Source organism: Sciurus vulgaris (assembly GCF_902686455.1).
Source record: "Sciurus vulgaris genome assembly, chromosome: 13".
Taxonomy (NCBI): Eukaryota; Metazoa; Chordata; class Mammalia; order Rodentia; family Sciuridae; genus Sciurus; species Sciurus vulgaris.
This window is the reverse complement of record NC_136474.1, coordinates 52,548,030-52,562,350: the sequence shown is the minus strand read 5'-3', so window position 1 is coordinate 52,562,350 and position 14,321 is coordinate 52,548,030. Positions and strand designations below refer to the sequence as shown.

General features: G+C 34.9%; 1 protein-coding gene across 3 annotated transcripts in view; it reads left to right on the top strand.

Moving 5' to 3' along the window:
* SS18 (SS18 subunit of BAF chromatin remodeling complex) overlaps positions 1-14,321 on the top strand; it is a 77,895-nt gene that overhangs the window by 26,654 nt on the left and 36,920 nt on the right. The window lies entirely within an intron of this gene.

Here is a 14,321-nt window from a genome sequence, read left to right as displayed (position 1 = left end):
GATTGGGTTCTTTGTATTTTGGGTGTAAAGTATTTAAGTTCTTTATAAATTTAGGAGATGAGTGCTTTGTCTGAAGTGTGTGTGGAAAAGATTTTCTCCCACTCTGTAGGCTGTCTTTTCACATTATTGATTGTTCCCTTTGCTGAGAAAAAACTTTGTAGTTTGAATCTATCCCATTTATTGATTCTTGCTTTTATTTCTTGCGCTATGGGAGTCTTGTTAAGGAAGCCAACATGATGGAGATTCGGGCCTACTTTTTCTTCTGTTTGGTGAAGGGTCTCAGGTCTATTTCCTAGATCCTTGATCCATTTTGAGTTGAGTTTTGTGCAAGGTGAGAGATAGAGGTTTAATTTCATTTTACTGCATATGGATTTCCAGTGTCCCCACCACCATTTGTTGAAGAGGCTATCTCTTCTCCATTGTAAGTTTTTGACACCTTTGTCTAGTATGAAATAACTGTACTTATGTGGGTATGTCTCCTTGTCTTCTATCCTGTACCATTGGTCAGCCTATCTGTTTTGATGCCAATACCATGCCGTCTTTGTTACTGTTGCTCTATAGTAGAGCAACAGTAACAGTATAGTAGAGTCTGGTATAGTGATACTTCCTGCTTCACTCTTCTGCCCAGGATTGCTTTGACTATTCTGCATCTATTGTTCTTCCAGGTGAATTTCATGATTGCCTTTTCTGTTTCTATGAGAAATGTAATAGGGATTTTAATTGGAATTGCATTAAATCTGTACAGTGCCTTTGGAAGTATGGCCATTTTGATAATATTAATTCTGCCTATCCAAGAACATGGGAGATCTTTCCATCTTCTAAGTTGTTCAATTTTTTTCTTTAATGTTTTGTAGATTTCATTGTAGAGATCATTCACCTCTCTGGTTAGATTGATTCCCAAGTATGTTATTTTTTTTGAGGCTATTGCAAATGGAGTTGTTTTCCTCATTTCTCTTTCAGATGTTTCATTGCTTATGTATAAAAATGCTTTAGATTTATGTGTGTTGATTTTATATACTGCTATTTTGCTGAATTCATTTATGAGGTCTAGAAGTTTTCTGGATCCTCTAAATAGAGAATCATGTCATCAACAAATAGTGATGGTTCGAGTTCCTCTTTTCCTTTTTATATCCCTTTAATTTCTTTAGTCTGTCTAATTGCTCTGGCTAGTTCTTCAAGTAAGATGTTGAATAGAAGTGGTGAAAGTGGACATCCCTGTCTTGTTCCCGTTTTTAAAGGAAATGCTTTCAGTTTTTCTCCATTAAGAATGATGTTGGCTGTGGGCTTGGCATAAATAGCCTTCACAATGTAGAGCTATGTTCCTACTATCCCTATTTAGAAGTGTTTTGAGCACGAAGTGGTGTATTTTGTCAAACGCTTTATCTGCGTCAATTGAAATAACCATGATTCTTATCCTTAAGTCTATTGACATGATGGATTACATTTATTGATTTACGGATTTTGAACCAACCTTGCATTCCTGGGAAGAACCCCACATGATTGTGGTGTACTGTCTTCTTCATTTGATTTTGGATACAGTTTGCCAGTATTTTGTTAAGGATCTTTGTGTCTATATTCATCAAGGATATTGGTCTAAAATTTTCTTTCCTTGATGTGTCTTTGCCTGGTGTGGGTATGAGGGTGATATTAGCTTCATAAAATGAGTTTGGTAGGGTTCCCTCCTTTTCTATTTCCTGGAATACTTTGAGAAGTATTGGAATGAGTTCTCTTTTGACAGTCTTGTAGCACTCGGCTGAGAATCCATCTGGTCCTGGGCTTTTCTTGGATGGTAGGCTTTTGATGGCTTCTTCTATTTCATTGCTTGATATTGATCTGTTTAAATTGTGTTTGTCCTCCTGGTTCAAATTGGGAGGATCATATGTCTCTAGAAATTTGTCCTTGTCTTTGGTATTTTCTTTTTTGTTAGAATATAGGTTTTCAAAGTAGCTTCTCATTATGTTATGTATTTCAGTGGTATCTGTTGTGATATTTCCTTGTTCATTCCGAATTTTAGTAATTTTGAGTTTTCTCTCCTCTTTGTTAGTGTGGCTAAGGGTTTGTCTATTTTATTTCTTTTTCAAAGAACCAACTTTTTGTTTTGTCAATTTTTAGAATTGTTTCTTTTGTTTCAATTTCATTGATTTCAGCTCTGATTTTAATTATTTCCTGTCTTCTGCTTTTGCTGTTTTTCTGTTCTTCTTTTTCTAGGGCTTTGAGCTGTAATGTTAGGTCATTTCGTTGTTGACTTTTCTTTCTTTTCTGGAATGCGCTCCATGCAATGAATTTTCCTCTTAGTACCGCTTTCATAGTGTCCCAGAGATTTGGATATGTTGTATTGTCATTCTCATTGAACTCTTAAGAATTTTTTTATCTCCTCCCTGAGTTTTTTGTTATCCATGTTTCATTCATAGCATATTATTTATTCTCCAGTTGTTGGAGTAATTTGTTTTTTATTTTGTGATTGATTTCTACTCTTAGTCCATTATGATCTGATAGAACACAAGGCAGTATCTGTATTTTTTTGCATTTCCTAAGGGCTGCTTTGTGGCATAACATATGGTCTATTTTCGAGAAGGTTCCATGGGCTGCTGAGAAGAAAGTGAATCCGCTCGTTGATGGATGGTATATTCTATGTATGTCTATTAAGTCTAGGTTATTGATTGTGTTATTGAGTTCTATGGTTTCTTTGTTTGGTTTTTGTTTGGAAGATCTATCTAGTGGTGATAGCAGTGCGTTAAAGTCACCCAGAATTATTGTGTTGTGGTCTATGTGATTCCTGAAATTGAGAAGGATTTGTTTGATGTACATGGATGCACCGTTGTTTGGGGCATAGATATTTACGATCGTTATGTCTTCCTGATTTATGGTTCCCTTAAGCAGTATGACATGTCCTTCTTTATCCCTTCTGACTAACTTTGGCTTGAAGTCCGCTTAATGTGAAATAAGAATGGAAACCCCTGCTTTTTTACTGAGTTCATGTGCATGGTAGGTTTTTTCTCATTCTTTTACCTTTAGTCCGTGCATGTCCTTATCTCTGAGATGTGTCTCTGAAGGCAGCGTATTGTTGGATCTTTCTTTTTAATCTAATCTGCCAGTCTGTGTCTTTTGATTGATGAGTTTAGGCCATTAACATTCAGGGTTATTATTGAAATATTCGTATTCCCAGTCCTTTGGGCTTATTTTTGATTTTTAACTTGACTTGGTTTCTCCTTTGATTGGTTTTTCCTTTAAGGTAATTTCTCCCTTTGCTGACGTGCATTGTTGTTTTTCATTTCTTCCTCATGGAATATTTTGCTGAGAATTTTGCAGTGCAGGCTTTCTATCTGTAAATTTTTAAAATTTTGTTTATCATGGAAGGATTTTATTTCATCTTGAAATCTGAAGGTTAGTTTTGGTGGTATGGGATTCTTGGTTGGCAGCCATGTTCTTTCAGAGCTTGAAATATGTTGTTCCAGGCCCTTCTAGCTTTTAGAGTCTGGGCTGAGAAATCTGCTGATATCTGTATTGGTTTTCCCCTGTATGTAATCTGATACTTATCTCTGGCACCCTTCAAAATCCTGTCTTTAATTTGTATGTTAGGCATTTTCATTATAATGTGCCTTGGTGTGGATCTGTTGTGATTTTGTGCATTGGTGTTCTGTAAGCCTCTTGTATTTGATTTTCCATTTCATTCTTCAGGTTTGGGAAATTTTCTGATACTATTTCATTGAATAGGTTGTTCCTTTTGGTTTGTATCTCTGTGCCTTCCTCAATCCCAATAATTCTTAAATTTGGTCCTTTCATGAAGTCTCATAGTTCTTGGAGATTCTGTTCATGATTTCTTACCATCTTCTCTGTTTGGGCAACTTTATTTTCAAGATTAAATATTTTGTCTTCAGTCTGAGGTTCTGTCTTCCAAGTGGTCTAGTCTGTTGGTGATGATTTCCATTGAGTTTTTTATTTGGTTTATTGTTTCCTTCATTTCAAGGATTTTCGTTTTTTTTTTTTTTTGAGAATCTTTCTCTCTTTGTTAAAATGATCTTTTGCTTCCTGTAGTTGCTCTTTCAACTGCTTATTGTTGTGATCCTTCATTACCTGCATTTAGTCTCTTTTCTCATCCTTTGTTTCATGGGAATCATTTTAGTTATTTATATTTAGTTATTTATATTTATATTCTCCTTTTCTGACATTTCTTCTAACATACTGTCACTAGATTCTATCAGTATAGAATCTAGATTTGTTTGGATCATTTTCTTCCCTTGTTTTTTTCTTTTTGTTCAGGTATCTTCCCCTCTAGCAGTGCAGATCTTGTGGTATTGCAGTTTCCCCCCTATAGGCTTACAGTGACCCTATAGGTTTCTAAATCCTTTTCTTTAAGGGTAAGATCAATATTAGCCTTGCCCAGTACATACAATATATAGCCCCAAACTAAATAGACCCTATGAGGATGTTAACAATATTGTCATAATAAACAGAATAAGTTCAATTATTATCTTCAGTATAAGAAATAGATTTGCAATAAGGTCTGCAGTTTCTAATGGATGACAAAGTGAATGGGAAGGTGTGTAGTATGTAGGTGTTAATAGGATAAGAAAAGAACATATAGAAATTGTAGATCATAGAAAGAGTTAAAGTATAATCATGTGTAAAGGGAGAAAGAGACTGAGGGAACAGGTAAACAGAAGGAAAATGGAGCGAGAAAAGTAAAGAAATAAAAACTTAAAATTTTTCAATAAGGAGAAAAAAATAATCTACACTATAACAGCGATATAGTATTCAAACCTCCCAGTGTTCAGTAGCCTGATGTATGAGAGGTACCTGACAGTGAACTTCCAGTGTCCAGCAGGTGTCTCAGGATGATATTTGCCCCATCTCAAAATGGGAGATACATAGCTTCCAGGATTATTCAAGATGTCTGCTCTGGCTTCCAAATGTTTTGGGAAATGGGGAGCTGCAGCTCGGGGTGTGGTCAGTCTGGTTGCAGGATCCTGGAGGTGGGGCGCAGTCAGTTGGTCTGAGGGCCCTGGAGGCAGGGCTTTCATGATAGTTCTCTGTTTTCCTCTCTAACCGTTCAACTTATTAACATGCTCATCAAGTGTTGATGTTCCATTCTTGAACATTTTCTCACTGTACATACTCTTCCTGGGAGATTTCATCCATATTATGTGCTTTATTCTTGACTTCAATTTCTGTTGATACATAGATGGTTCTCAAATATGGATTATTTTTGCTTGAGTGTGAGACATGAATCCAGCTTCCATTAGATATATGCATTTGAATATTCCACTGACAAAACTCGTTTCTGCTTAGTCCACTCTTTTTTCTCCTATAAAAAGTTCACAGCGTGCATTTTCATATTTCATATTACAAGTGAGCATGTTAAAAACATGGTCATTGTCTCAGTCCTCTCCTATTTCTTTCGCCTGCCCACAACTTGGTCTCCAGGTCTTTATCTTGTACTTGGCATACAGCTGCAAAATAAAAGGTATCCAATTGCAACATTTGATACTAAAAACAGGAAACAGGTCTACAGGAGAAATGTCTTTGAAGTGCTTATGAGATTCAATGCAAAATAAGGAACAATATTTACCTTATTTTGAGATAAGAACACAAGTAAAGGAGAAAACTATAAAAAATCTTGATTTGATTCCTTTAGAAATGGAAGAAAACTTTTTTACATGCCAAAACATTTTATAAGTAAAAGACAGCAAATAGTTATTCTACCCTGAAATATATGCTATTTTATAAATACTGTGTATTTAAAATGTAATTGAAATAGTAGAAGAAATTTTAAGTTCAGTCCTCTGATGAGGTGCTATTGAGGATTATGGAAAGGTCCACAGAAGTGTAGCACTGTATTTTGTAGAGAATTATAGGAAGTATTTTACCAACATCCTTGCTTATCTTTCAGATAGCCTAAAAAAAGATCATGTTAATTATTTGCTGAGTAATACTTGTAAAATTCAGAAGATTATCTAATTGAACCTAGGTACGTAAAGATGTTGATAGATCTTACTGTGTAGAATAGAAATGTTTGTGTGTGAAATTTTTTTCTAGAACTGTATTAAAATCAGAGTAGTTTCTAAATGTACTAGGAAAACTAACATTATCCCTTTGACATTAATTGAAAATAATAGATCTAGTTCATCGCTATAGGGATGTATAGCTGAGAAAGAAAAACTAGATATGAGAAATTATGTAATGCCCTATTATTTGCACAAGTATTTGCACAGCAGATGTGGTAGCCTATACCTATAATCCTAGTGACTAGGGAGGCTGAGACAGGAGGATTGCAATTTTGAGGCCTGCCTCAGCAATTAAGCAAGGCGGTAAGCAATTTAGGGAGGCCCTGTGTCAAAATAAAAAGGACTGGGGATGTGGTTCAGTGGTTAAGTGCTCCTGGGTTCAATCCCCAGCACTCCCCCCACCCAGTAAAAAAATAGTTCTAAAAAAATTGTTCATTGAAATGTTGTTTTTATTAGCAAAACCAAACTGAAACAGGTGTCAGTATTGAGGATGAGTTAAAAACTGATTACAACTATTTAAATTCTACACTGTTTTTAATAGGGGAGTACCAGGGATCAAACTCAGGGATACTTGACCACTGAGCCACATTCCCAGCCCTATTTTTTTGTATTTTATTTAGAGACAGGGTCTCACTGAGTTGCTTAGCACCTTGGCTATTGCTGAGGCTGGCTTTGAACTCGCCATTCTCCTGTCTCAGCCTCCCAAGCTGCTGGGATTACAGGCTTGTTCCACCATGCCCAGCAAATTCTACACTTTCGAATGAGGTCAGTGTATACTGGTGAAAAGTGATGTCTACATTAGAATAAAGTCACAAAATACTGTTACCCTATTCTCAAAAAGTAACTATCTGATTTTTAAAAAGTTTCTGGAAATACTCATATCAAGTGTTGAATGGTTTCCATTTATATTATTCTGCCTTTTATAATGATCATATATTTTGTAATTTAAGCCAATTGGCGTAGATGTAAAAATAATACAAAAAAATGAAAGATTAAGCAAGTATATCTGTCTGTTTCTTGTTTTGTTTGTTTTTGGTACCAGAGATTGAATATGGGGGCACTTAGCCATGGAACACATCCCCAGCCCCCCTTTTTTTATTTTTTTTATTTTGAGATTGAGTCTCACTAAATTGCTTAGGGCCTTGATAAATTTCTGAGGGTGGCTTTCAATTTGCCTTCCTCCGTCCTCAACTTCCAGAGTTGCTGGGATTACAGGCTGTCTGTTTTTTTCTTTTTTTTAATTATTTATTTATTTTTAAATTTTTTACAGACAGCATTTTGGTTCATTGTACACAAATGAGGTACATCATTTCGTTTCTGTGGTTGTACATGATGTAGATTCATACCATTCATATAATCATACATGTCTGTCTCATTCCACCATTTTTTATCCCCCCCCCCCATCTCCTTCTACATAATCTAAAGTTTCCCCATTCTGTTTCTTAGGGTGTGGTATTTTTGCAGCTTTAAGAAAAGCTTAGTCACCTGGCACTACCTCTGGTGCAAGCTTGCAGTCACAGGGAGTCTTGGGCTGAGGGAGGAGGATCACAGGTTGGGGCCAGCCTCAGCAACTTAGGCCCTAAACGATTTAGTGAAACCCTGTCTCAAAAAATAAAAAGGACTGGGGATAACTTAGTGGTTAAGTGCCCCAGTTCAATCTCTAGTACCAAAAAACGAAAAGCTAGATTTACGTCTTGCCATAGTTTAGGAGTGGATTATTTTTGTTTTTATTTTTATTTATTTTTTGTGGTTCTGGAAACATAACCCAAGTTCTCTTCATGCTCTGCACGTGTTCTCCACTAAGGTACATCCTTAGTCCTTTATTTTTGTTTCCAAGTATATTCTAGAGAATTTTTCAGTTCTGGGAAGGGTAGGACTTTTACTTTTTGTTATTTAAGATTAAATGAATTTAGAGTGACTGTTTAGTAATTAACATCCTCGGGGTTGGGTAGGCTTTGGTTTTGAGAGCTGAGGTAAAATCTAATGCTGGATTTGATGTGTTGGGAATGTTTTCTGTTTCATAAAAAAGAGAAAGATCGAATTTAGTGGAAACCTGGTATTAAAATTGGAGAAAGTATAGTTGGTAAGTGAATCAATTTCTGGGACCTGAGCCCTCAGGAAATTTATATAATCATCATTTTTTAAAAATAAGTGGGAAATATTATTAATTGTGCAAATTCATCTGGTAAGGTTTTATGGTTTTCCTGAGTTCTCCATTAGCTACCCTTTTTTGGAGGACAAGATGACATAGCAACAGTTAGCGAGATTATTAAATGAAGGAACTGAATTCATTAAGTCCAAAAAGCCTACTTAGAATCAGGGTTACCCGTGATGACATCCTGAAATATCTTGTGAGAATGAGTGAGAATTAAACGGGACCTTCCTTAACTGTTTCAGGTATGTGTAGAGTTCATTTTTAGGAGACTTACTTAGGACCAAGACGTAAGATAAGTATGGTACTGATTGGGTTTGGGGAGCCTGTCTTGGTTGGCACCATCATTTATGTGTCTAGAAATTATCAAATATAGAAAGATTTTTATTGTATTTCCTATTTTGAATAATTTATTTTTCAATCTTCTATTTATTTCTGTCATTTTAGTGCCTCCTTGTGGAGAACTATATTCATGACAATTATATTAAAGAAACAAATGAAACATTGCTAAACTAAAAATTATGTTGTTCAGTGATATATTCATATTCATTGAAGGTAATTTTAGAGTTGAAATCATTTGTAGTATTATAGTAAATCTTTTAAATTTGAGAACTCATTTACTAAATATTAAGTGTTGAGTTGTGTCAATTGATAGTCATTAGGTACTTTTGAAACATTAGTGAACAAATCAGTATTTTTATATTGGGTTTTATATTCTATCAAGCAATGCAATCATCATAATAAATTAGGTCATTAGCATGTTGGAAGATAAGAGCTATGGAAAGGGAAAAATAGAACAGGAAAGGCGTATTAGGAACACTGCGGGTGAGGGATGGGATTTGCAGTATGAAATAGAGTGGTCAGGTTAGATCTCATTGAGAAGGTGACATCTGAATAAAGACTTCAGGAAGAGTGTGTTAGGCAGAGAAAACAAGTAGAAAGAATGGTTCTGAGGTAAAGCTGTCTTTGTCTTGTTAAAGGAACAGCATGAAAGTTGCTGTGACTGGAATGGAATAAATAAGTCAAGGAGGTGTGGACAGATGATAGTTTTGTAGGCTGTCATGAGGACTTTGGCATTTACTCTGAAATTGGAAGCTATTGGAGGTTTTGAGAAGAATGAACTAATATGTTTTAGCAAGCTCGACTATTGTGTGGAAAATTCAATATAGAAGAGCATACATTGAGGCAGGTAGTTCAATTAGGAGATTATAATAATCAACATAAGAGATGTGATGGTGGCTGCACAGGGTGTTGGTAGAGGAGGTGGTGGTAGAAGTGGTCAAATTTATGTCTTAAAGGTAGATGTCAAAGGACATGCTGAGAATTTAATGTGGGGCCGGGTTGAGAAAGAAAGGAATTGTGGATGACTCCATGGTTTTTATCTGAGCGACTGTAAGGATGAAATTGCTGTCACTGAATCTAGGGATAAGACAGTATGAATGTGTAGTATTATAAGGATTAATGTCTGATAGGCTTCCAAAGAGAGATGTGAAGATGGAATGGGCAATTTTGACAATTAAAAGCAATGTAAGGGGCTGTGGCTCTGGTTCAGTGGTAGAGTGCTTGCCTAGCAAAAATTGAGGCCCTGGGTTCGACCCTCAGCACCACTTAAAAATAAAATAAAGGTATTGTGTCTACCTGCAACTAAAAAAAAAAAAAAAAAAATATATATATATATATATACACACACATATATTTTATGTATATACATACATAAAATGTTTTTAAAAAATAATAAAAGCAATGTAAGTTGCTAGAAAGATACTGGCCCCTTATGTGATTTTGAAATTTTATGTTTCAAATCATTTTTTGATTTTGAACTCGACTCATAGGAAAAATAATCACACAGACATATTTGAAATTACAGCTATAGTATATTCTGTGAAGAAAGGGCACCTGGGACATAGGGAGGAGACAGTGGAGGTCTGATTATTCTGTTGTTATGACAAGAAGATTCTCTAGTGTAAGGCAGGAAGTAACATTTATAATTCACGTAAATTAGATCCATTCATTTAAAGTGTATAGATACATGAGTTTCCACAAGTCCATGTAACTATCATTATAATCAAGTTATGGAACAATGTCATGCCAAAAATGTTTTCTAATGTCCCTTTCTTTCTGTTCTTTTAATTGGACTTTTAAAAACATTGATTTGTAGAAGTTTTGTATATATTCTAGAATAAGTCTTTGTTGGCTATATGTATTTCACTTAAGTTTTTCTACTTTGGAAATTATGTTTTATATTTCTAATGGTGTCTAACAGTTTCTAGTTAAAATGAAGTTTAATTTGTCATTTGTTTTTATGTATAATTTCTGTATCCTATTTAAGGAATATTTTCCTCTATCAAGGTCATAATGATATGCCTATTCCTAAAGTTGATTCATATTCCATTGCAAATTAAATTTGTGTATGAACTGAGCCAGGAATTAAGGTCTTTAAATTTTTTATTTATTTATTTTTTTTAGTTGTTGTTGGATCTGTTTATTTACATGCAGTGCTGAGAATCAAACCCAGTGCCTCACATATGCCTGGCAAGCATTCTACCACTGAGCCACAATCCTAGCCCACTTATTCATTTTTATTCCTATTATCTTCAGTCAGTCTAACACCATTTATAGTAAAGATAATTTTTTCACCATTGAATGTAAGTTGTTTGTTATTGTATATGTGGGCTGTTCTCAACCATTCCTTTGGTCTATTCTTGCACTGACTATATGTCTCAGTTGTTGTAGCTTATAATATGTCTGCATGTATGGTAGTGTTATTCTTTCTTAAGACTGTTCTGCCTATTCTGTGTCATTTGAATCTCCATATACATTTTAAAGTCAGCTTGTGAATTTCTGGGGAAAGCCTGCTGCGATTTTGATAGGGGTTGTTGCAAAGAATCTGTAGGTAAACATCAAGGAAGCTGATATCTTCATAATATTGAATCATTCAACAGTGTTTCAGTGTGGAGGTATTGCCTATCTCTTTTTAGGTTTAATCCTAGTGATTAAAAAAATTTAAATAAAAAAGTTTTTATTTTGTTTTTAAATATATGCACCTTAGAGTGACCCTGTATGCTTTTCAAATTTTTAATTTGTTCTTTTTTAGATATACCTGACAGTAGAATGTATTTTGACATATCATACATGGAGTCTAACTTAGTCTAATTAGGATTCCATTCTTGTGGTTGTGTATGATGCGGAGTTACACTGGTCGTGTATTCATATATGAACATAGGAAAGTTATATCCAATTCATTCTACTGTCTTTCCTATTCCCCTCCTCCCTCCCTGCCCTTCATTCCCCTTTGTCTAGTCCCCTGAACTTCTATCCCCCCTCCTCCACTGTGTGTTGGCATCCACATATCAGAGAGAATATTCAGCCTTTGGTTTTTTGGGATTGGCTTATTTCACTTACCATGGTAGTCTCCAGTTCCATTCATTTACCAGCAAATGCCATAATTTCATCTGTGTTCGTGGCTGAATAATATTCCATTGTGTATGTATAGCACATTTTATCCATTAATCTGTTGAAGAGCACCTAGATTGGTTCCATAGTTTAGCTATTGTGGATTGAGCTGTTATAACATTGATGTGGTTGCGTCACTGTGGTGTGCTTATTTTAAATGCTTTGGGTATATGTCGAGGAGTGGTATAACTGGGTCAAATGGTTCCATTTCAGGTTTTCTGAGGCCTAGTGATTCAAAGTTTTGGATGATGTTATATATGATGTCACTTTTCAAATATAATTTTTTCATTGTTAGAAATATATATTTTTTCCCCATTTTTAAAATTGGTGCATTAGTTGTACATAATGGTGTGATTTGTTGTTATGCACACAATATAACAATATAATTCCGCCTGTATCATTCCCCAGAATTTCCTTATTCCCTCCTCTCCTACCTCCCCCTGATCCCTTTTCTGTACTCTGTAGAACTTTCAGTTTTCATAGGATACCCCCACCACCTTTCTTTTAGTTTTTCTTGCTTTGCTTCTGCATATCAGAGAAAATATAGGATCTTGACTTTCTGAGTTTAGCTCATTTTGCTTAATATACGTTCTTAAGTTCTGTTCTGCAGCTGACACAAGTTCCTTCTTGTTCATGACTATATAAAACTCCATGTTGTATATATATACCACATTTCGTTTAGCCATTCATCAGTTGGACGACATTTGGGTTATTTTTTTTTTTTTTTCATTTTTTGACTCGTATGAATAATGCTTTGTGAACATTTGTATACAACTTTTGCCTGAATGTGTTTTATTTCTTTTGAGTATATACTAGGAATGGAATTATTTGATGATATGGTAGACATATGTTAACTTTTTGAGGAACTGGCAAACTGTTTCCAAAGTGACTATACCTTTTTATAGTTTTCCTGGCATATATGAGAATTCCTGTTTCTCCACATTTTTGCCAACACCTATTATATTTGGTAGTTTTAAAAATGTTATTATTATAGCCATACTATTGGGTGTTAGCCATTTTTGTTTGTTTTTTAGGATACCTTGTAATTTACGACAAAACATCAAACATTGTGGTTAGATGGGATCCATACCTGAAATCCCAGTAACTTGGGAGGCTATTGCAGGAGGATTGCAAGTTTGAGGCCAGCCTGCGCAATTTACTGAGATTTTGTGTTTCAGAACAATTTTTTAACAAAAAGGGTTTGGGGTATATGTAGCTCAGTGGTAGAGTACCCCCAGGGGGATCCATTCCAGTATTTAAAAAAAAAAACAAAAACAAGGGCAGACATTGTGGATGAACAATTCTAGAAAGTCAAGATTGTGTCCTTTTCTTCTAAAGATAATTGTTTTCCTTTGGTATGAGAAGTACTAGGAGATCACCTTGAGTATTGAGGGTTCATTAAAAGATTTGTTGGGCTAATCCATTTTAGTTTTGACTGTAATCTGAGGAGAGGCTCTTCTGAAGTCTGGAGAGCTATAGTTGTTTATGAATGCCCCTCTAACTGGGTGGGTTTGTACTCTAATCTTTATCTCCCTAGCAATGGGCAGTAGCTGGAATCTGCTTGGCTCTTTGGCCTCCTAAATGCTATTTTCTAGTAGTTATCTTGAGTTTTCCCCCTCTTTGTAGTTTTTCCTTTTGGGGACTTTATTTAATTTTCTACTGATTGTAAAAAAACTGAGGATTGCTCAGTACAGAGGATTGCTGCTTTGTGTCTTGGCTCTTTTACCCTATACACTGTACACTCACAGAAAAAGCCAAAGAAATTGCGGAGCTGGTCTGAATATTCTTCCCTTCTATCAAGAGGTGTAGCTTCTGTTGTTTTTTGATTATATTGTGCATTAGTACTTTTAGACAGTTTTTTGCATTTTGTCAGGATTTTATGACTTTATTAGCAGAAGGGTTAGTTATTACTCTTGTGATGGTAAATAGCAATTAGTGATGCTTTATGAGTTGAAATATAAAAAATTAACCAGGTTTGAAGCATGATAAATAAAGGATAATTAAAAATAAGATATGTGATAGATTTGATGTTTTTTTTGTGAAAACTGAACAAGGTTGTAAGTGTTTTAAGACACAAGTTGGATAAAAAATTTAAGATGAAAATTGAAAAGAAAATACTTATAAAGACCAATTATCTGGATTTATAGTAGTGAAGAAATCAAAATTCTGACTTTTGTAGGTGCTATTTAGCACTTATTACTTCTTTTAAATTTTTTTTGTATTTGTAGATGAACAGCATGCCTTTATTTTATTTATTTTTATGTGGTGCTAAGGATCAAACCCAGTGTCTCACACATGCTAGGCTAGCGCTCTACCACTGAGATACAGACCCAACCTAGCACTTGTTATTTCTACACTTTGAGCTATTCATTAAATGATTGGAGGTTTGAGTGCATGTGTTGGCTGAAGAATAACATGTACCTGTTAAGTGTTTCAGAGACAACTTTGCTGACAAAATCTGTAAAGATAATAGTAACTAACTGTTATCAAATACTGTGGAAGAAAATTTTTAAATATTAAGCAAGAATAAAAAATGTGGGAGGCAGTTACTGGATTGGACATTATGTTCTGATCATGGAGAAAAATGGCAGAAAGTAGATCTGTAAAAAATAAGTTCTTCTAACCTGCAGGGTTAAAAGTGAATATTTGGAAAGAAACCAAACATTTGCTTTCTCCACCAAAATGTTTCCAAGATGGGAACCTGGTGTTGC